Raw genomic sequence first — 23,487 nt, 5'->3', positions numbered from 1 at the left:
AACAAATGTCATTGTACTATGATTGAGAATCCTTTGGGTATATAGCCAAGATATATGCTGGGTCTTGAGATAAGTTGATTGCCAATTTTCTGAGAAATTGCCATACTGATTTCCAAAGTGTTTATAAGTTTGCATTCCTACTAGCCATGGGGGAGTGTTTCCCTTTCCAGAGTAAGCTGTCATTGGTGGTTTTAATCTTAGCCATTCTAACTGGGGTAAGATGGTATCTCAGAGTCGTTTTGATTTGCATTTCCCTAGTGATTAAGAATGTTGAACATTTCCTTAAGTGGCTTTCAGCCATTTGAGATTCTACTGTTAGGAATTCTCTGTTTAGATCTGTACCCTATTTTTTTTAAATTGAATTATTTGGAATTTAAAGTCTAAATTCTTGAGTTCTTTAAATATTTTGGAGATCTGTCCTCTGTCTGATGTGGGGTTGGTGACGATCTTTCCCCATCCAATAGAGTGCCCTTTGTCTTATTGACTATGCCCTTTGCTTTACAGAAGCTTCTGACTGTGATAACCCAAACCCAGAAAGATAAGCATGGTATGTATTCACTCATAAGTGTATACTAGCTGTAAAATAAAAGATAATGAGCCTATAGACCCCAGAGAAGTTAAGATATATATATATATCCATCCCAGGGAAGGGGATATAAACAAGGTCTCCTGAGAAAATTGAGAGTGTGGGGGTCACAGGAGGAAGGAGGGTGGAAGGGAAGGAGTAGAAAAGAGAAGCGAGAGGCAAACTTAAGGGAACGAAATGGTCAAAATGGGGAAACGACAGAGACAGAGCAAGGAAAGAGGTATCTTGACTGAAGGAACTGTTATGGAGCTATCAAGAAGCTTGGCACAAGAAAATTCCCTGGGATCCACAGGATAACCTCAGTTAAGACCCTAAGCAATAGTGGAAAGGTTAACTGAACTGGCATTAACCTGTTGTCAGATAGATGACCATCTTAAATGTCATCATAGAACCTTCATCCAGAGACTGATGGAAGCAGATGTGAATATTCACAGCAGAGCACTGGACTGGGCTTCCAACGTCCAGTCAAAGAGCAGGAGGAGTGAGAATATGAAAAAGAGGTCAAGACCATGATGGGGACACCCACTGAAACAGATTACCTGAGCTAATAGGAGCCCACCAACTCTAGCCTAACAGTGAGGGATCCAACATAGGACATAACTAGGCTCACTAAATGTGAGTGACAGTTGTATGACAGGGGCCAAGGGTGGGGCCGCTGGCAGTGAGACCAGGATTTATCCCTACTGCTTATACTAGCTTTTTTGAAACCATTCTCTTTGGAAGGATACCTTATCTAGTGGGTAGGTCCTTGTTCCTGCCTTAAACAATGTGCTAAAGTTTGTTGACTCCCCATGGGAAGTCTTACCCTCTCAGAGAAGTGGATAGGGCATGAAATGGGTACGAGGGATAGAGGAAGCAGGAGGAGGGGAGGGAGTGAAACTAGGATTGGTATGGAAAATGAGGAAAGATAGTTTTTATTAAAAAATAAATTTAAAAAAGTTTCTTTTCTATTATCTATAATTGAGGTACATTTTCTGTCTCCCTTAGAGATTTCTTTTCCTCAAACAATTTGCAGACTTTGATTTGAAGTTGGTATGGACTTGATTTTGGCTTTATACATGTGAATAATTACATACAGAAGGAGTTATAGATTTAAGATCACATGGTTATCACAATACCCTAAGCATGACCTCTGCAATGAAAGGCATAGAAATATTCTAGAAATGGCAAGCATATCAGATCTCAAGATCTGTTTTCTAAATATCATTGCTCTATGAAAGAAGTGAGGTTTCTGTGGGGGCCCATAGATGTGAGCTCTTTTCACCTTGACGAAAGGTCAGAGACTGAGCTTATTTTTGTTCTTTCAAAGTTGTTGACAACAGGTGTGGCTATGAAAAAAAAAAAAAAAGAGATCCTGACCTAGGGTGTCATTGATTAGTGTTTTGGGTATAGAGGTGAATTTGCTCCACCTGGACTGAAGGTCAGAGAATTCTTGTCTATTCCTCATATCGTGTTAACGAAGTCTGTGGCTTCTCTCCTCTCCCTTAGAGTAAAAGCCTGTGGAAAATAAATGGGTGTGGTTCACTTCAGTCTTCACTGAATTTCCCTCCTGGTGCTGTTCTGTGTTTCTGTCTTTTATTTCTCTCATACCTCTGTTCCTTTTGCTTAATAATTCCAATCCTCACGTTCCTATCCTGAAGCGTACAAGTTTCTTTGGGGCTGGAGCCTGACAGATTTCACCTCAATATGTGGCTTATGACAGGTATCTCAGAGGAATGTATGGTTCTGTGCCTGTGATAAGGGGAACGGAAAGATAGTGAGGATCATCTGATGAGTCTATAGAGCAACAATGACAGACATACGTCAGAAGAGAGATTGAAGGATTGAGGGCAGGTGAGGATCATAGCTTCCACAAAGAGTTACCAGTCTTAATACTCAGAATAATCACAGTAAGGAAAAATGTACATGGTATCAAAAGGTCATTTAAAATAATATAAATATCTGAGCATATACTGATAAATGCCTAAAAACTTAAGAATATAAAAAAAGGAGAAAAATTCTACCTTCGTTATAAACCCAAGTAATAGAGAAGGAATAAAAACACAGCTGGACAGCTGGAAGTGTGAAAGGCAATCATAATAGTGACTAAATTACAGATCCCACTACAGACAGAAAACTATAACTAATCAGAATACAGAGTAATGTGGCCCAGTTCCAGTTGGTAAATCTACAAAATACGTCTGCCCTTCTGACTAAGGGAACACTGCAGAACTGGGTTGAAAAGATTGTGAGAATAAGAGGAACAGGGAGTTTGCTGAGAGACTGTGTCTTTTAGTAATGTCGAAAGTTATGCCCATAAAGTCTCTCCAACATGATGGCCCAAATGTAAGATGAACAAGAATAGCAGCGATGAACATACAGAATCAGATGGGGAAAAGCCTATAGGGTATCAAGAAATATAGGCACTTAGAAAGGCTGGGATGGGGAGAGATAGCTTTCCCTAGGAAAGAGCACACCAATTGGTTGTTTAGTGTCAAATGATTAGTCCTGAAAACATAAATAGGGATAACATTAAAGAGACTGTACGGGTATATTTAGGAATAAATATGTATATGTATATTGTCTTCGTCAATGATCTATTTCTATGAAGAGTCACCACAACAATGCTTATAAAGGGAAACATAACTGGGGCTAGCTTAAAGTTTCAGAAGTTTAGTCCATTATCAGCATGTCAGGAAGCCTGGTGGCGCACAGACATGTTGCTGGAGACAGAGATGAGCTTTCAACATCTGGGTCTGTACGCAGCAGAACGAAAGAGACACTGGTCCCAACTTGGAATTGGAAACTCCAAAGACCACCCTCAGTGACACACTTTCTCAAACACCTACTCCAACAAGGCCTTACGTTTGAATATTTTCAAATAATGTCTTTCCCTGAGCATTGAAATATTTGAGAATATGGAGACTATTCTTGTTCAAGACAACACATATGAATGTGTGCATGCAACAAAAGTAAAAATAAAATAAAAAATAACAAAGAAGTCGTGAATTTGAAGAAGAGAGCAGGGAGGGCATATAGGAGAGTTTCTAAAGATAAGGAAGAATTTTACAATTATAATTGTAAAAAAAGAATAGCTACTGAATGAATATGAAGATTAATTTTGTGCTCTAACGAACCACAATTTAAGCCTTTTATTACAAGGCTATTACTATTGATCCCTGTGAATTATTCCATTTATGTTCACAAATACTCAAGTATCTCTGTCTGTAGGAAGTAGGGTTTAGCTTTTACTTTTGTTCAGAATTAGCAATTATGGTATAAGGAGCCAGGCATAGAACTTCTAATATACTAATTTTCGGTGAGATAGTCTGATAAGTACAGAAGATTTCAGATAGCATCCTCAGCAAATACTCACGTGATTTCTTTTGAAGAACAGCTTTGTTTCCGGGAGGTTATTTTCTAAAATATTCTGATTTGAGGCTTCTTCATAAACTAGAACAGTTATCAATGAGCTTTTGCAAAGAATTATATTTGGATAATGAAACAGAAAACTGATATTAGTCAAAAATGTTAAAATCCAAATAGTTTATCCCCTTCTTTATGTCATTGTACTAACATGAATTTCTTAGTGTTTCAATGTACATCATGAATACTTAAGGCAGCGACAATAAGAAGAAATAGCATGAAGATCATATGAGAACTTTATGTTTACTTTATAATTGTAATCTGAAAATTAAGCTTTAAGTAAGAATGACAAAATTCAAAAATAAATGATAAGAAATGACAATTAAACACCTTGCCAATGAAGAAAATGCAGTTGAATACTATAACAGAACAGACTGAAACAAAAATCAAAGAAGCTAGAAACTTAAATATTGCTTACATCTTAGAATATTTTCTTGAAATCAGTTTGGTTGAGTTATAGTCTTTGGAAAGCTACATGACTTTCATAACCTGAAATGAGTCGTATCAGTGATCTGCCACTTTCATCTTAAGGTAAGGAATTTCATCAAAATTTCATAAACAAGCATCAGAATGAGCAAAACAATGTCTTGCTAGTTTTATTACTGCTAGTAAAGATCTCCAGCAGTTGAATTCACATTAATGGTAAGGAAGAGAATCTGTAATCTGGCTGTACAACAAACACACAATTAAATTCACCCCAACCCCATATAAATTAGTAGTCATGGTATGATATTAGGTTAAAATTAAACAAAAAATAAAATAAATAATGCAATTTGGATTGATCACAGCAAGCACAATGGATACATTGTTTTCAGAAACAAACACTGAGGTTACAAAGCTATGAATAATACTAAGAAAATTATAGGTATAAAATATGGAATATACAATATTGGCTGGATGCTGTAGACACACATATTGGATGAAAACGCTAAAGTAAAGTTGGAAGACTAGTTATCACTCAATTGATGGAGTAGTCCCTCCTGCCTTAGTACAATGAGATCAGACATGATCACACAAGAGTCTGCTACTCAAACAATGAATACATTTGTTTTAATTACCAAATCAAACGGAGAAAGATAATATTGCAAATTCTGTAAACTGCAAGATTAATTGTGGAATTATTCCATGCAAGAAAATTGAATTAAGCTGAATTTATCAGAGTACTTGTTAAAAGAATCATTTGACTCTTAATTTCAAAATTAGGCATGGATTAGTTACATTAATGCAGATCACATTTTTTTCCCTTGTACTCTGTAATGCAGAATCTTGAGTTTATGTGAAACTAGGAATAGTCGCTTGGCTTAACATCTAGTCTAAATATTCAAAATTACTGCCAACCTGAGACACTTAATATAATACACTCAGACTAACTGATACACTAAAAAAGTAAGAACCAATTACAAGGATACAAAAAAAATCATAGGGGAGGTGGAAAAGAAGTAATACAACATTACTTGTTTCACTTCTTTTGTCTTTTCTACTATTTTATTGTTCAGGGAAATCATAATTCCAGAAAGATTATACTCTCTCTGTGGCTAAGTTCAACAATCCAACTAAAATATCTGATTCCTTAATGGACTGGATTATATAGCTCATTTTTAGGGCTAGTCTCTCAATAGATTGCTCCAATCCTCTAGACAGTCTTCAGTCATTCACTTGCCCATTGTACAGCTTTTATTATTGTCATTGTTTCCTTTTTTGGGCTATCTGCTCCAATTTCTACTTGTTCAATTGTTCACTGATGGTAGAGGTTAAATACACAAAGCCAAGATAAGTTATTCTCATCTTTCTTCTGGTTTCATTGAAAGAGGATTTTTCTCACAGTCTATTTTGCTGGAATAACTTCCATTTCATTGAGTTGTTCTTTTCTCTTTTTTCCCCTTCTACTGTCACCACTACAGCACTCTTTTAGCTTTTCCAATAATAGCAGACAGAGAAATAGGATACACATACTTACTACACCCACATCCCTTTCCTCACTGTTTATGGCATCTAAATAAAAAGATACATACAACATAGACAAACTTTTATCCCTTTTGATTTTCTTCTCATTTAAATAGACTTATGCTTTCCAACTGTCAACCAGATATTTTCTCTATTGAAGACTGAACCATTGAAAGAAATAGTTACTCCCATTTTACATGGAAAAACACTTCTCAGAGATTTATTTTAATGAGAAAGCAGTGCATATTTTGACTACATTTGCCTATGCAAATTCCGCAAGATCATTTAGTTAGTATCATTTTATGCTTGGGCTACCTATTCACATTTACTCATGCCATTGGAATCCTAAACCAGGATTAATACTTCCTAGCCACTTCACTACCTTTATAAAACTAAATTCTCATTAAGAGATTACTAGATATTATGTAGTAGAAATAACAGCTCACAGATATATTCTGGTGTTGAGGGAGGCCAGAAAATTCACAACAAAGAGGGATTTCTAATTTTAAAACTTTAACATTTCATTTTTTATACATCTATAAAAATGGTAAAAGGGCTAAATTTTAAAAACAAACTTTAAATAACTTTATTATATCTTGGCTACTAATTGTTAAATTACAGCTGTTGCATAAAGAGTTCTTATTTTAGAAACTAAATAAAACTTAAAAATAAAGCAGAATGAACAATATTGGCTTCCCAATAATGTTAATGTACTCATGTACAACAATAACATGATTCTTGTATTAGATATACTGTGGCCACCATATTCGATGCACTGTAGTTTAAGAATTCTAATATGTAACAACATTCTTTTCTATATGACTTTAGAACATGTACATAGACCTTTGACAAAATGTATTGTATTAAGTTTCAGTTTTATTGCTATGAAAAAACACCATGACCCTAGCAACTCTTATAATAAAACGTTTAATTGGGGCTGTGCTGTGGGATATTCTCCCACACTATGAACCCTGAGTTTATGCTTTCATTAATTAAATAAAACCAACTTTGTATCAGAAGGGAGAGCCAGCCAGTTGACAGAGAGTGCTCATAGAGAGTTAGAGAGAGTCTGGAGACAGAGATGCACAGGAAGAAATAGGGACTTTGAGTGTGGTAGTCCTTTTGGTTTGGCAGAGAAGAAGAATACTCTCTTTCTGAAATGTAGGCAAATGTTTGCTACCTGCTCCTCAACCTCTCTGAGCTAGCAGGTTTTCACACTAGCCTCTGATTCCCAAGTCTTAAAGGTAAATAGAATGATGGAGATTTAGTTTAAAACTACATTTGCTGACAGGGGCCGAAGGAGTTTTGGGGGGGGGCATAAACGTCCGGCTGGGCCACTGCCTCAAAGCAGGCCAGTAGAAGTGAGTCTCAATTACTGGCTAAAACAGCAATAGATTCAGGTACAGCTGCTAGAGCAGTTGAAATACAAGAGGGCTGAATTACAATTCAGCAAAACCATTATCATCAGTGCAGAAACCATAGTTGCACACAGGCAACGGTTCTATATCTCAAGGCACAGGCAGCAAGAAGAGACAATGAGCCAATAGGTCTGGCTTGCACTTCTGAAACCTCAAAGCACACTCCCTAGTGACAGGAACATACTTTCTCCAATGAGGCCACACTTCCGAATAATGCAAATCCTGAAGAGCCTGTAGGGACTGTGTTAATTCAAACCACCATATGTACCAATAGCTATCAGGAAAACAGGCTGAGAAAAGGTATAACAACAATGAAAGAAACTTGGTGGGGGTATAAAGATAATTTTATCTACTCTAGACGAGTGTCTTTTACACTGGTATATATAGCTTCTAGAAAGATGACACTGCCTTGTTAACAATGTTTTAAACAAGAAAACAAACTCCTTTTTTTTTTCATTTTACAAACCAATCCCAGTTCCTACTCCCTCCCCTCATTCATTACCTTCACCTGAAACCACTTCTCAGAGAGGGTAAGGTACATTGCTTTAAGGAAGGTTCATCCCAATTAAATCTAGACTGAACAAGGTATCCATCCAAAGAGAATAGGTTCCAAAAAGCCAGTACACGCAGTAGGGATAAATCCTGGTACCACTGTCAGTGGCCCAGCAATCTGCCCCAGCCATGCAACTCTCACCTGCATTCAAAGGGTCTAGTTTGGTCCTATGTTGGTGCCTTCCCTGTCTGACTGGAATTGGTGAGCTCCCATTAGCTCAGGGAAACTGTTTCAGTGGATATCCCCATCAATAGTCTTTAACTTTTTGCCTGTATTCTCAATCCTCCCATTCCTTAACTAGACATTGGGCGTTCAGTCCAGTGCTCTGCTGAGTTTATCTGCCTCTGTTTCCATCAGTTGGCTGGATGAAGGTTTTATAGTGACATTTAAGTTAGTCATCAATCTGACTACAGGGCAAGACCAGTTTGGGAAACCCTCTACACTATTGCTTAGGCTTGTAGCTGGGGTCATCCTTGTGGATTCCTTGGAATTTCTCTAGTGCTAGGGTTTTTTGCTAGCACTGTAATGGCTCCCTCAATCAAAACATCTCTTTCCTTGCTCTCTATCCCTGTGTCTCCTCCATCTTGTTTATGCGATTCCCTTACATTCTGCTCCCTGCTCCCTTTCTTCCCTCCTTTTCCCCTTCTGCTCTTCCTTTTCCCCCCAGCCCTCATGCTCCCAATTTTGTCAGCACATCTTGTCTATTTCCCCTTCCGAGGGGGGAAACTATGTATTTTTTTTAGGGTTTATCTTGTTACTTAGCTTCTTTCAAACATTATTTTTTTTTTTCAAATAAAGAAGAATTCCCTGTAGTTTTGTATTTTTATTACTTACTCCTCATTTTCCTGAGTGGCAGTTAATTTTATGCATCAGTCTGGCTGAGCAATAGTTTATTCTTTGTATTTCTGTAATAAAAGCTCATGAAGCTTTGGGGTATAAGTAAAGCAGATTGCTCTGCCTTCCAAAGTGGGGGTTGGTTTCATCTAATCAACTAAGGGTATGGCAATAGAAAGGTTCAATACATCCTCTTGAAGAGGAGGTGTATGTAACACACTTCTTCGCCTGCACTGCTGAGTTATGTAGCTTTCTAGTTTCAGTGAACACCTGCAATGATCACCTGCCCTCCTAAAGACAGCAGCGTACTGTGCACTCATTCCTTGCTACATTTGCACTCCTGAATTCTGCCACATGCTCTGTGTACACTTCCTGAAATAGCTGCCCTCCTGAATTTTGTAGCTCCCTGTCTTCACACTTCAGCAGCAAAATCTGTCCTCTTGAATGCCTCATGCCATGTGCATCTACCCTGCTGAATCCTGCACAAAGTTGATTTGGGACATAGCCATCAGGGTTATGTCCTTTCTCTTGCTTCTGTTTGTATTCTAAACCCCAAGAGTCCAGATTCCTAGACTCTATAACCATATACAGCATATTTTCAACATGAATAAATGCAAGTTTCTATGTATCACACACCATACTAGTTGACCATAAAATTCTGTTTCTTGACTTAATTTGTTTTTATGTAATTAGTTCCAGGAATCTACAGACTGAGAGAATTTTTTTGCTGTGGAACCCTCCCAGGTCAGGTGGTTGCTGTGTAGTGCAAGATAGCCCAGAACTCATGTTAATCTGCCTCCTTTAGTTTCTCAAGTGCTGCGATTATATGTTTTTATTTCTAAAACTCATTTTCTTATTCTAAGTTTTCAAAAACATTCACCTCTGCTCTTTGATAATTTACAATTTTCGGAGCAAAATTAACCATGGGGAAAAGTTCAATTTCTCATTTTTGCCAACTAGAATAAATATATAATTATATTCACAAATTCAATAACATAGTATAAACTACCAATTTGTTGATTTCTGCAAGGAGAGAGGCATTCTTTTTAAAACATGTAAGTTTTACAGAGAAATATTCTTAATGTTGAAAACTTCTGTCACAAGTAGAACTAGCAGATCCAATGTTCTCTTAAAGAGTTTTCTCCATTTGCACAGAACATGGCCGGGAAATGTGTCTAAAGAGAAAGGCTTGTTTGTGGACAGCCTTATATACCTGTAGATAGAGGACATCCTTTTATCTTCTACCCCTTCAAATGTTAAGGCCCTTTGCAGAGACACTTTCCTTCAAAATTTCCAGGACTCCTATACATCATACATAAAATAAAAAAAAAATTTTTCATGGATATGAATGTTTTCTTATTTGCCTATGTGCAAATACTTTTTCCATCTGCATTTCCAGGATCTGTTGAGGGGACTATTTATCTGTGAATTCTCTTTACCCAGTATTTAATCTTTCATCTCACTTCAAGACTTGGGGTTTTGGATCACTAGATTTCCTTGTCCCTCTTCTCATTTTATCATTGAGGAATCAATTTCCTTTTACTGCTTTTACTTTTAGCTTCTTTCTTTTATTTGACTCATTGAGGAAAAGGGCTCAAACCTGACTTGGGGCAGAGATTACTATCCTAAAGTCAATAACACTTTTCCTTATGGTATACAAATACACTCTATCCCAGTAGAAAACAATATTGAAAACAAAAAAGCAATTCTGGATTCTTACTATTATTCTTGGTTAATTTAGCGATAAGTCTCCCTTTCAGGCTCTGAAAGAGCTCTGCTAAAGTAATTTCATTAGAACAAAAGAAACAAAAGATTATCTTATCACCTGTTCCAAAGTTTTTATAACTCTTCTGCATGAAAAGATATAGTAGTTCTATCTCAGGAAGCAGGAGCAGACATAAAGTACACACAGATATAAAGTATACACAGACAATAAGGTAGATAGATAAAGGTACAAGGTATATAGATGGATAGGTAGTTAGAAAGACAGATAGATAATATACTGCAATACAGTAGCATAGGGGAAAGTAGGACTCTCAGCCAGAAGCCTGGCAAAATGTCAGAAACCAGACAGAGACAAGGGTACCTATGCTGTATGAGGTTATGACAAGAAATCAGTTATGTGTGGGCGATGGTGGAGATAATTCAAATACATAAGTGCACGGTAGGTAGTCAACCAGGAGTCTCATTGTTTGAAAAAGTGTCACAAATAAAACAAAGAAAGAAGGCAGGTAAACCTTGTAGGTTTGGAATGACATCAGTGGGAACAATGTCAAATTATGCTTTTTCAATATAAATGTAAATATCCAGAGAAATAAATATAGTTCGGTCCATTTTTCTCAAGATTGTCCACAGGGAGCTCAAGATTGATGAACACACTGCACAAATCAGCTTTGTGTAAAAATTTGTATGGAAGATGAGCTGTGTTTCCAGACACAGAACGTTGATTCCCAGAATGGAATTAGAAATAAGCAACAAATAAGTCTTGAGCATCTTGTTTGGCGGAATTTGAAACACTGCATAAACAATGAAAGAACCATGTCATGTGGGTCTAAGATTGTCCAATCTGTTCTGGCAGGACTTCTGTTGTGTATTCATCCTCTTCTTAAACACCATTAGCTGTTTAGTAAGTGTGATTATAAATGTCTGCTAACTTTACAAGATGATTTTAAACATTTTTATTTTCCTAGGAGAATTGCAGGATATCCATGCCATTAATTTTTATCTCACTGAGTTTTTATTATATTCTCTGCAGTTTCAGCAACTATTTTTAACTTAAGCCCCCATAATATATCTACATCCTAGATACGTGTCAGAATGTAAAAATTATTTTTATTAGGTGTGTTATTTAGAAACTTGGTCATCAAAGTAAATTATGGGAGAGAACTGGAAAGTTAGAAAGTTCCTAGGACAGTAAATGAGATTGTAAAGTATTGGTGAGGGTTAGTTGTGAAAAGGTTCAAGGAAGCACTAGGGCATCTATTGGAATCATTAGGAAAAATGCACATAACTAAAAAATAGTCAGTAGTGGAAATAAAAGTACATTGTAAAAATCCCAAAAGTTGGCTGAAAAAATGTAAAAGGAAAGAAAGCTGGAGGAAATTTTTGAGCAAAACTTCCCATGCTAGAGATTTTAACCAAACAAAGTCAATAATTGTATTACTTGTATATAGTCTGAATAGCACACTGATGATGAATAATGAAGCAAACGGCATATCATCTTATATACTGTCAATAAAATATCATTTAAAATACAAAGATACAGAAAGAATAAAGCATGCTGTATAAAATCTAATCAGAAAAGGCATAGTGGCCTTAACAATATCAGACAAAATAAGATTCAGGCAACAAAATTTCTCAGATATAAATAGTAATTTAATTTCTGCAAGACTATTAAACTCACCAAGATAATAAAACTTCCTTAAATGTATTTTTCAGTGTGGGAAGTGATTAATAATATTTAAGAAATGGCAGAAGCAGGGTCTATGACTCTTCTTGTCACAGTTAGTTGGCTAGGATTTCAATGCTAGCTATATTTTTCCTCCTATTGAGCAGCTCTTTTGTCTTAATTACGGCCTTATTAGACAATTTTTGTTTACCCCAAGGTAATGTTACTATTGTACTATTGCAGATATCTTTCTGCTCTGGTCATTCTTGTGCTTCTTGGACTTCCAGCTGACCCCATGTCAACAACCTTTCTCCCTTAATGGCTTGTATAGATGATAGCACATATTTTACAGGGCATGTCCAAGAGACTCCCAATACAGTAAGGACTCTTGCCATAGCCCTTATTGCCTTCCAGAACTAGAAAGTGAGACCTTATTACTGAAAATACCATAAATCTTGGACATGGGACTTGGTGGATCCCCACTAGAAATGACTTTAAAACATCTAGCCTGTGGATTAGCTCTCATAGACCCTGCTTCTGCCATTTCTTAAATATTATTAACCATGGTTCATCTATCCCCCAACATATACACATGTTTTGACATACGTGAGTTTCCATTTAGTTTCAATAATTTAATAAGAGTACTGAAAAGGAATGGCATAAAACAATAAAATAGGAAAAAAGATGGAATAGGTTTAAATATTTGATAATTAAATATCATAACTCAGTATGTCATGGACCAGAGACTTCACAAGAGACATTGAAATGCATTCAAGTTGACTCAAGAGTTAGAGTGTGATAGTAAATTTGTTAGATAAGGACAACACAGTATAGCTGAATTTATTCTCTGTTAAATGTTAACTAGGGTCTTTCTATGCCACCAACAGGAGTTAGAAAACATTAGAAGCAAAGTTTTATTTTCCCAAGGACTTTAAGCTAATAAATGAACATTTTAAGTGTTACTCATTTGAAAATGCTGCCTAAATTCTGTGACCCAGCTGAAAATATTGAGACAAACTATTCCTTATAAAATCTCAGGTATTTGACTGCTCAGCATGTAAAATCTTGATGGCTGATCAATATAGTATTACTTTCCCTTGTGTTTTCTGCTATTTTATGTATTTGCAGAATACATATTAATAACATTGATCTGAATTTTCGTGTGCACTGCATGCAATATCTGATAGATTTGATGCTAAGTATTGCACTGTAATTTTTAAAATAAATTATGGCTTTTTTGTTTTGAAAATATACGGGTGGGTTTTATTTATAAAGTCATTTTTCTTCACAATTTCCAGAGTGTTAGATTCTTCAGTCCATTCAAGAAAGGGAAAGGAAAAATTTCTGTAACAATCACTGCAAGCTTTATTTGCTGAACACCTTGCCTGTTACCTTAGGGCTGTCTCAATCAATACCTTTGCATTTTAATGCTAATAAAACTTGAACCTGCAGGGCGGAAGAGAGTGGAGTTGCTGATCCGTGTTGGGGGCGGGGAGGTTTGAGAGGCTGGATTCCCTGCTACTTATGGTGAGGTAGTTCCTGGTCACAAGAGTGTTTTCCTTCTTGACTATTTTTTGTGCTGCATCACGGCCTTCAAACCAAAACCACAAGAACAGCCAGGACTCCAAACCCCTTAGCTGCGAACTGTTCACCTATATTTACAACTAGGAAGCAGTGGAGATGCATTCGACCCTCGGTATACTCCTCAGCCAGCGCAATGAAGGACAGACTTTCTCTCTCATCCCTCCAACTTTTCTTTGAGGTGTTGGTTTTTCATCCCGGAGACCTGCTTACACAGCTACGTCCTTAAGTCGTCGCTTAGGCGAACAGACTGACCTTTCTGGTGTTTTCTTCCTCCCCTTCTCTCTTTCTCTTTCTCTTCCTCCTCCGCCTCTTTTTTTTTTTTTTTCCTAATACAATTTTGCCTGGTAGTTGATGTCTCTTACTGTGTTTTTAAAATAGCACGGTGCCGTACACGTTTAATCCCAGCACTCGAGAGGCAGAGACAGCGGATCTTTGTGAGTACAAGGCCAGCCTGGTCTACAAGAGCTAGTTCCAAGACAGGCTCCAAAGCTACAGAGAAACCACATCTCAAATTACCAAAACAAAAACAAAAACAAACAAACAAACAAAAAACCCAAACAAACAAACAAACAAAAAAATTTGAACCTGCTAGCACAAATACTTTGGATTAGGGCAGGAATTTAACACTAGATCTGTAAAGTTGGCAAACACATTTTTCTACCACAACCAGGAAGCAACTTTATTTTGGTGGTTCATTATTTGACAGAAATGAAAAATGACAATAATATTTAAAATTCAAACAGCAGGTTGATATTATTTTTCATATAGTTTTACACATAAAAGAATATTTTTTCACTGAAGCATGTTATGGGTTTATTTTATATCTAAATATCTTATTTCATTCCCCTAATGCTGACCAATTTTCTAGTACTGAAATGATTTGATATACTCACACATTCATCAGAAAGTGTCTGTTACCCTTGGCCATCACACTCTCTATAGGCTAAGCATTTCGTAGAGCAATGGGATTTGGTAAATACAAGTTTTAAAATTAGTAATACAATTAATTTATTTTCTATTTAATAGTCCCTACTAAAATTTATACATGTTAAAAGAAATATATTAAAATTAGAAAATGTAATATAAATAATATTTATTTATTTTACCACAGCTGAGAGAATGCTATTTTATTAAGAATCTTTAATAGAAAAAAAAATGAAACCTAAGATTCAAACTATTTATACAAAACAAACAAACAAACAAAAGGAATAAGAGACAGCCTATTCTCAAAGCAAACTTTGAGGCCCAGGAAAACACAGATTCTGGTACCCTCTAATCTGTCTTATCCAACATGGAAGAAGTTTAAAGGAGTTTTATTGTAATGTGATGAAGGAAGTTATAAACCAAGACATTTTGAAAACACAGTTGTGTAAACATTGAGAAGACAGTTATAGTTCTACAGAGAAATCACAGTTACAGAACTCAGATGCTATCAGAGAGCCCTCTTAGTCTTTTTCTTTTTTTCAGGATTTTTTTTTACTTATTTATTAAAGATTTCTGTCTCTTCCCCACCGCCGCCTCCCATTTTCCTGCCCCTCCCCCAATCAAGTCCCCCTCCCTCGTCAGCCCAAAGAGCAATCAGGGTTCCCTGCCCTGTGGGAAGTCTAAGGACCACCCACCTCCATCCAGGTCTAGTAAGGAGCATCCAAACTGCCTAGGCTCCCACAAAGCCAGTACGTGCAGTAGGATCAAAAACCCATTGCCATTGTTCTTGAGTTCTCAGTAGTCCTCATTGTCCGCTATGTTCAGCGAGTCCGGTTTTATCCCAGGCTTTTTCAGACCCAGGCCAGCTGGCCTTGGTGAGTTCCCGATAGAACATCCCCATTGTCTCAATGTGTGGGTGCACCCCTCGCGGTCCTGAGTTCCTTGCTCCTGCTCTCTCTCCTTCTACTCCTGATTTGGACCTTGAGATTTCAGTCAGTGCTCCAATGTGGGTCTCTGTCTCTGTCTCCTTTCATCGCCTGATGAAGGTTAATATTCAGGAGGATGCCTATATGTTTTTCTTTGGGTTCTCCTTCTTATTTAGCTTCTCTAAGATCACGAATTATAGGCTCAGAGGAAATTCAGGATCAACCTACCCCTGGACCCAGCAATACCACTCTTGGGAATATACCCAAGAGAGGCCCTATCATACAACAAAAGTATATGCTCTACTATGTTCATAGCAGCATTGTTTGTAATAGCCAGAACCTGGAAACAACCTAGATGCCCTTCAATTGAAGAATGGATGAAGAAAGTATGGAATATATACATATTAGAGTACTACTCAGCAGTAAAAATCAAGGACTTCTTGAAGTTTGCAGGCAAATGGATGGAAATAGAAAACACTATCCTGAGTGAGGTAAGCCAGACCCAAAAAGAGGAACATGGGATGTACTCACTCATATTTGGTTTCTAGCCATAAACAAAGGACATTGAGCCTCTTAGTCATTTGACAGGTAAAGTCTAGAGTTCTACTAAGATAATACATGTCAAAGATTTTTAGCTGTGGCCAGAATGTTAAGTCTATCCAGGGGGCCACGAGGTTGGGGCTCAAGGAGTAGCTATGTAGCAGGCTAAAAATCCATCACCTGAGGTTTATTGTAAATAGGTTTTGGAACTGCAAGAATCTAATCTATCATTATCTTTGATGTTTTAATCAGCCTGAACTCTGTAAGCAAAGTTTTTTTTTCCAGGAATTCTACCTCACAAAAGAAATGAGGTTGGTTTTACTTTCACACCAGACTAGAACATATAGTAAGAAAACATTCTACTTTGCAAAAGAATTGTGTATTTTTTTGCTTTGTCTTTGGGATAAAGACATGTCTTTTATAAAAGTTGTTTTCGAGGGAGACAAATGAGAGGAGATTGGTTTTCCTTTTCTAATATTTTCCAAAGGATACATAAGTGACAAATACTGATTGGCCTAGTTATAACCAGTTGCTAGAGTTTTCAACACCACAGAGTGCAAAGAAGAAAAGGAAAGGGAACATTGATCGCTATAATGTAGCAAGAAATATAGAAGGCTGCTTTTGATGACAATTACAGATATTAAAATGGGAATTATGGAAAAAGGGTTGGCAGTTATTTAATAACTAATGTGCAATCCATGGTGAAGCTTAACATTCTTTCTGTTTCATAATTAAAAAGTTGTTAAAATATTTAGTATTACCGCACAGACGATATGTGAGCAATTTGGATAATTGTACTTTCAAAGCTAAATAAATGTACTTTTTCATATGATATAGTAATTATTAGCAGCCTGGCTGCCTTTAAGTAATTTTAAACTAGAAAATGTATATAATGAAGTCATTTTTATGTCATCGGTCCATGCCTACAAGTCTGAGAGAACGGAGCTCATAAAGGGAACTCAAGCATACATAGCCAATTTGCTTAGGGACTATCCTGACCTTACTGCAGAAAGCTACAGTCTGGGCAGAGCACAGAAGATCTACTGAGTTGAAGAGATCTTCTGTGAAGTTGAAGTTGAAGAGAAAATGATCAGTTGTATACTGGAACATCAGAACAAAAGACTGTAGAGATATTATTGAGAAATAAATTCAGTGATTCCTTGAAATTCGTACCTGGAAGTCGTCTTACATGGAAGTCGACTTACAGGAAGATGTTTTTAGTAGAATTTCAATTCTCTGAGGACAGGACATAAAAACTTAGTTAGGTTATGCTTAAATAAAACAAAGTTAGTGGTAATATTTGAGCTCTGGTTCAAAATATAATTGACAGGGCAAACAATCATCTGGAATAGTATGAGGAAATTAATTACATATATAAAGTAATTTCATATGCAAATTAATTACAAGCATAACAACTCCAAATATTGGTTGAATATATGGGATACAATTGCTGCGTTATAGTATAAATGGAAGCTTAATCTTTTTGGAAGTAACAGACAAATTGTTTTCCCTATATAGTTATATACATGCATATAATTTATATCATTTTATTTTACAGGTCAAAATATATAAACATTCCACTATCCTGCATTGTTTTCAAAGCTTGTATTGTTGTTACTGTTTTTGATGTTTTTCGATATATTTTGCTATGGTATTCAATATCTTCAATGATGCTGAAAACTTGTCCTGCTATTCTTAGTCCCCTGAATATGCCTTTTAGGAAGTACTTTGAGTTTTCTACAACTTAGTTAACTGACTTACACGTTGTTTTACTAATACAGTGATATGTGGATACCTGACAAAAGCCATTTGACAGGCGTAAGTGATGCAAAAATGTAAATAGTTTTAGCTAGAGGATAAATTTTGATTTTCTTTATTTTTTTCTGTCTGAGACAAGATCTCACATTGTATGTAGCACTGGTATGGCTGGAATTCATAATATAGCTCCGTCTGCCTTCAAATCACAACAATCTTCATGCCTCACCTCGCCAGTGCCATTGCTACCTGTTTCTCATTTAATTTTCATTTCATTCCTTTTATTATTATTTTTTTGGTTATCAAACTGTAATACCAATAAAATATACTTGTATGAAATAAATTGTTTTAATATATCATAGATTACTTTCTCTTGTAGAAAATAATATAGGTAAGTGAGTTCCTTTATTGCTGTAAGCATGCCTTCCTATTCAATACTAGTTAATTTTTTTCTTCCACCACATTCCTTTAGAATCTCTGTTACTGTTATTTTTATTTAACAGTTAAGTTTTGCTTTCATTAAACTAGGATCTAACAGAATTTTGGAGCTAAGAAAAAAATGGAACCAATTAAAAATAACAAAAACATTACATACACAATTAAAATTTAGTAATATATATTTTAAAAGAAAAGGTTAAATAATATCATCAAGGAAATAAATGAACAGAAACTATAACAAATAAAGCTTAAATTAATTGTCTGAAAGAAGAATAAGTATAATGCCTAAAATCATACAAATTCATCCCCCAAATACCTGCTAGATCTAACAAAGTCATACTATAGGATAAAAGATTGTATAAGTGTGAAATATATTATTTGAATGCTCTATCTTTTAATAACAGCTACAGATTAGTAGATAAAGAAAATAACCTAGGCTTCTGTAATTCTATAATACAATTTCATCAACTCTAGTTGTATTTTTAGCAGCTCAAAATTTAAAGATGTTTAAAGCTGAACAAATACACTTAAGTGCATGATGCTTCCAAATTTTCGAAATGTAATATGAACCTCAAGCTGAATATCCAAAAAGTTCAGAAAACTTTAAGATTGATAAATGTGGAAGAAAACACACATTTCCATTTTCAACTGATGTGAAAATCAACAACAATGATAATGAATACATAATATCATCATAACATCAAGAGAATAACAGAACACCAAATCCACGTATTTACCTATATTATTTTCTACATGAGAAATTAATCTATGTATATTCAAACAATTTATTTTATACAAGTATATTTTATTGGTATTACAGTTTGATAACCAAAAAAGTAATAAAATGAATGAAAAGAAAATTAAATGAACAACTTGTAGGCAATGTTGCAATAAAATAAGATGAAAGCAGTTGGTAAACAAGTTTCACTTACAATAGTAGACAACAATAGCTCTCCAACCTACAACTCTATATTCAAAGAAAATATTCTCAAACATTTATAGTATGTATCTGTTTCTGGGATGCTTATGCAAGGGAAAAAGCTGAAGAGAGCTCATCTAATGAAACAGAATTATGACTTCATTCACAATTCCCATACAAACAGTGCTGAAAATCATAAGAAATGCAGATGGTTATATAGTACTTTTTTCTTCTCAGTTACTTTTCAAAATACATCTGACTGTTTAACACTAATGAGTCAACAACGTGAATTTTATGATGCAAGTGGAAATCAAATATATGCTAGTAATAACAGAGTACTCATTAAGTAGCTAATACGAGCGAAGTACCATACTGATATAGATAAGCTAATCAAGTTTAACTCCTTATAGGTTTGAACGCTAATAGAACAAGACAGACATTATTACTTTTGTCTAAATCCTGTCATATTAAGTTTGACGGTTTTCTCTGTGGTCTGTGTCATTCTGTTATAACTCCTCAACTTAAAAGGCCACTTGTCATCTGTCACATGGTAATGCCCTCATTAAAGATTGATTCTCTAAGGGTTACTAAATGGAGCCACAATGTTTATTATTGAAATTATAACTTAGTATATAATTGGGGAATGGGAGCAAAAAGAAACACCTCTACATTCTGAAAGGGATGGGACAAATACATTTTGTCGTTTAAAATTCCTTGTCTTTTATTGAGAGTGGTGCAATTCCAGCAAATGTTATACATTAATATGCAGATTTCAATTTAAAAAGTAAGAGCAACAAAAAATTTCAAGGACACATAACTAGACATGTAGAATGCAATGGATATCTAAAAAAAATTGGTTTACCCAAAAGAAAACATGAAAAGGACACAAACATAAGACTTGAAAATAATGTATCAAAATAATACATACACATAAACTGACATAACTGCAATGAAAATAGCAGCAAGTAGATCATACTTCCCAAATAAAGAGATAAAGACTCTTAGTCTGTACAGACAGAACACAGGCTACTTCTAATGGGATGCTTTAATATACAGTGAAATTGCAAGTCTGAAGGAAAAAGTAGCCATAGTTTGAACTTCTTAGATGTTTGATGGAGATATAGAACAGGGGAGATCAATCATATGCAAAACAAAAAATAAAAATCCCAGTAAATTGATGTGATCAGTAAAAGCTGGAGTTCATTCCCTGTGAGCACATTGTTTGATACTTATGAAAAAAAAAAAAGGAAGAAGGCTTAAACATAAAAACAAAGAATGAATTCATGAGGGATAATAATAACAACCCTAAGGATCTATCTAAAACCAGAACTACAAAATACAGGATAAAACTGAAGGATGCAGAGGAAGGAATTCACAAATGTGTGTGTGTGTGTGTGTGTGTGTGTGTGTGTGTGTGTGTGTGAGAGAGAGAGAGAGAGAGAGAGAGAGAGAGAGAGAGAGAGAGAGAGAGATTCTACAGATTTAAAATACCTACAGGTGATTAATAAAATAAATAAGCAAAAATCTAATATAACAGCAGACTGTGCCAATAATAAGATAATAATAAGATTAACATAATTGCAGACAGTGGCGTTGGACATGTTTAATCACAGCACTTGGGAGGCAGAAGTGGATGGATCTCTGTATGTTCAAGGCCAGTCTGGACTACGGAGTGATTTTCAGAACAAACCAAGGCTATACAACAAAACCCTGTCTCAAAACAAACAAAACATTTAAAACACAATTGAAAGGTTTACATAATTAGGAGTTGTAAGTTGCTACATTATGTTATAAAGAAAATGTGTAGGCTTGGATGCTACTTTCCAATGAATAGGATGTCACCATCAGAGGAAACACTTATAAATATCTGCAGATATTTTTATATTACCATGTAAACTCTCATTTCTAAACTTGCATTTCATAAGGTCTTAGAGAATAAATTCTATTTAAGAACTTGTAACTTCTATGGATAATACGGTGGTCTATTTTATTTGTAATTTACCCTTGGTAGTATACTGGGGTCTATTTTAATTAGTTAAGGGAAGTTCTAAAGTATTAGACAAAATTATTTGGAGGTTCACTCCCATTTTAGAAAATAAAAGAGAATGCCAAACTGATAAAGCATGAACTCAGACTTTTGGCATGGGACCTTACCTAGATGGAAATCTAATCCCTATCCAATCAAACAATGATGTAACTTCTATAACAAGTGACTTTAGGCCCTCATACAAATGTCCTTATTTGTCACATAATAAACTATGGTCCTGGAGGGATTCTGAGGTAAAATCCCATCTAATATTTTAAAAAGAAATGTCAAGAATACACAAACTATTCTGTATAATAGAGAAAGATATAATATTCCCTAGTATTTTGATAAGGAGGGTCCCACAATGACAACAGTCTCTGAAAACGGCATTACAACAAGAACACTGTTTGAGTTTTCATGAAGAGTAGAGAAAGTAGAGTTTAAAAATTTATCAGACAAAGGAATTCCATCAATTCTGAGGATGAAGACCAAGGTTAAGTGAAATGTTTAGCAACTTTCTTTTTTTCAATGTGTGCCGTTTATTTATTTATTTATTTATTTTTTATTTATGTATTTATTTGGTTTTGTTTGGAGTTGTCCTGGAACTATCTCTTGTAGACCAGGCTGGCCTAGAACTCAGAAAGATCTGCCTGCCTCTGCCTCCTGAATGCTGGGATTAAAAATGTGAGCCATCATTGCCTGGGGTGCCTTTTAATTTTTGAAATTTAAAAATAAAATAAGACTTATCAACTAGGCTCTCTATAAAATGTTGTATATTTACAATCACTAATAAAGTCTTGTCATCAGATTGGAAACAAGGGGAGGGAATCACATATACTTACACTGCACACTACATAGAAGGTCAAACCAGCAAAGTCTACAAAATTTAAAAAAAAATACATCTTTAAGATTAAGTTAATATTTAACTATATCTAATAAGAAAGCAGAAAATACAAAAAGGCTCTGGAATTCACTGTATATAATTCATGTTAGAAAAATATGACAATTGACCAAAGTAATGGCAAAGTGAAAAGCTATCATGCCATCATAATTTAATATAAATCATAGTTCAGCCAAATTATAAATGTTATAGCCTTACTGAAGATAAATAACAAAATAATGTTCAGGATACAATGTAGAAAACTGAAGCATTGTTCACATAAGAGTGGTAGCTGAGAAAAGCAGCTTATGACTTTCAGCTCAAAAGTGGGCCAGTACTAATTCTGGAGTAGGATCAAGCTTTCTTTAGTCATGTATAAATAAATTTAATAATCTGGTAAAAAAACAACAACAACAACAAAAAAAGATAAGTGTTCCTGTGTTGTGTTGCATTACTTTGTAATTCTCCTTCTTATATCAAAGGATATAAAACATACAAAATGCCTTGCAAAAAATATTTATAATTTTCATCTACTGGAAAGAAATATGGTATTAGTAAATAAGTGAAAAACATGATATATTCATGTGATTAAATAATAGAAAATAATGATAAAGGCATTTTTTAATTTACCATGAAATAAAAAAGCCAAAAATATTTTTTGCAGAATAGTTTTTTTTTATCTGAAGTTTAAGAAAATAAAAACTGGCGCGTGCCCTCCACATCGTCCGCCGCTGTGTCTCCTTCTTCTGCGGCTCCTGGTGCTGCCTGTGTGCTCCTTCAGTGCGGACCTGGTGCCTCTTTTGTGAAGCGGCAGCTGAGGAGACGGCCGACGAGAAACCCAAGGAAGGAGTCAAGACCGCGAACAACGACCATATTAATTTGAAGGTGGCGGGGCAGGATGGCTCTGTGGTGCAGTTTAAAATTAAGAAGCATACACCACTTAGTAAACTGATGAAAGCCTATTGTGAACGACAGGGTTTGTCAATGAGGCAGATCAGATTCCGGTTTGATGGGCAGGCAGCCAATCAATGAAACAGACACACCTGCACAGTTGGAAATGGAGGATGAAGGTACGATTGACGTGTTCCAGCAGCAGACAGGAGGTGTCTACTAAAAAGGGAACCTGCTACTTTACTCCAGAATTTTGTTATAGACCAATTAGACCAATTGGCAATTAGAAAGCCGCAGTTTGGTTCCACCACATCCTGACTACTACAGTAGTTTTCTCTATTCTTTCATTTCCCTGTGCCCATTTCTTTATTGCACATAAAGTAACTGGTGTATGTGCACAAGCATATTGCGCTTTTTTTCTCCTTTTTTAAACTAAATGGCCCATGTTCTGTTTTGATTGACAGCAGATGGAGGTG

At 35.5% G+C, this 23,487-nt stretch overlaps 1 pseudogene; it reads left to right on the top strand.

The window, feature by feature from the left end:
* Positions 1-763: 763 nt before the first annotated feature.
* Positions 764-23,272, top strand: LOC126497468 (small ubiquitin-related modifier 2-like; annotated as a pseudogene).
* The last annotated feature ends 215 nt before the right edge of the window (positions 23,273-23,487 follow it).

Source organism: Alexandromys fortis, unplaced genomic scaffold, assembly GCF_014885135.2.
Source record: "Alexandromys fortis isolate MF-2015 unplaced genomic scaffold, M_Fortis_MF-2015_v1.1 scaffold_24, whole genome shotgun sequence".
NCBI classification, from domain to species: domain Eukaryota; kingdom Metazoa; phylum Chordata; class Mammalia; order Rodentia; family Cricetidae; genus Alexandromys; species Alexandromys fortis.
Note: the sequence above shows the minus strand (reverse complement) of the source record. Positions and strands in the feature narration are given on the sequence as shown.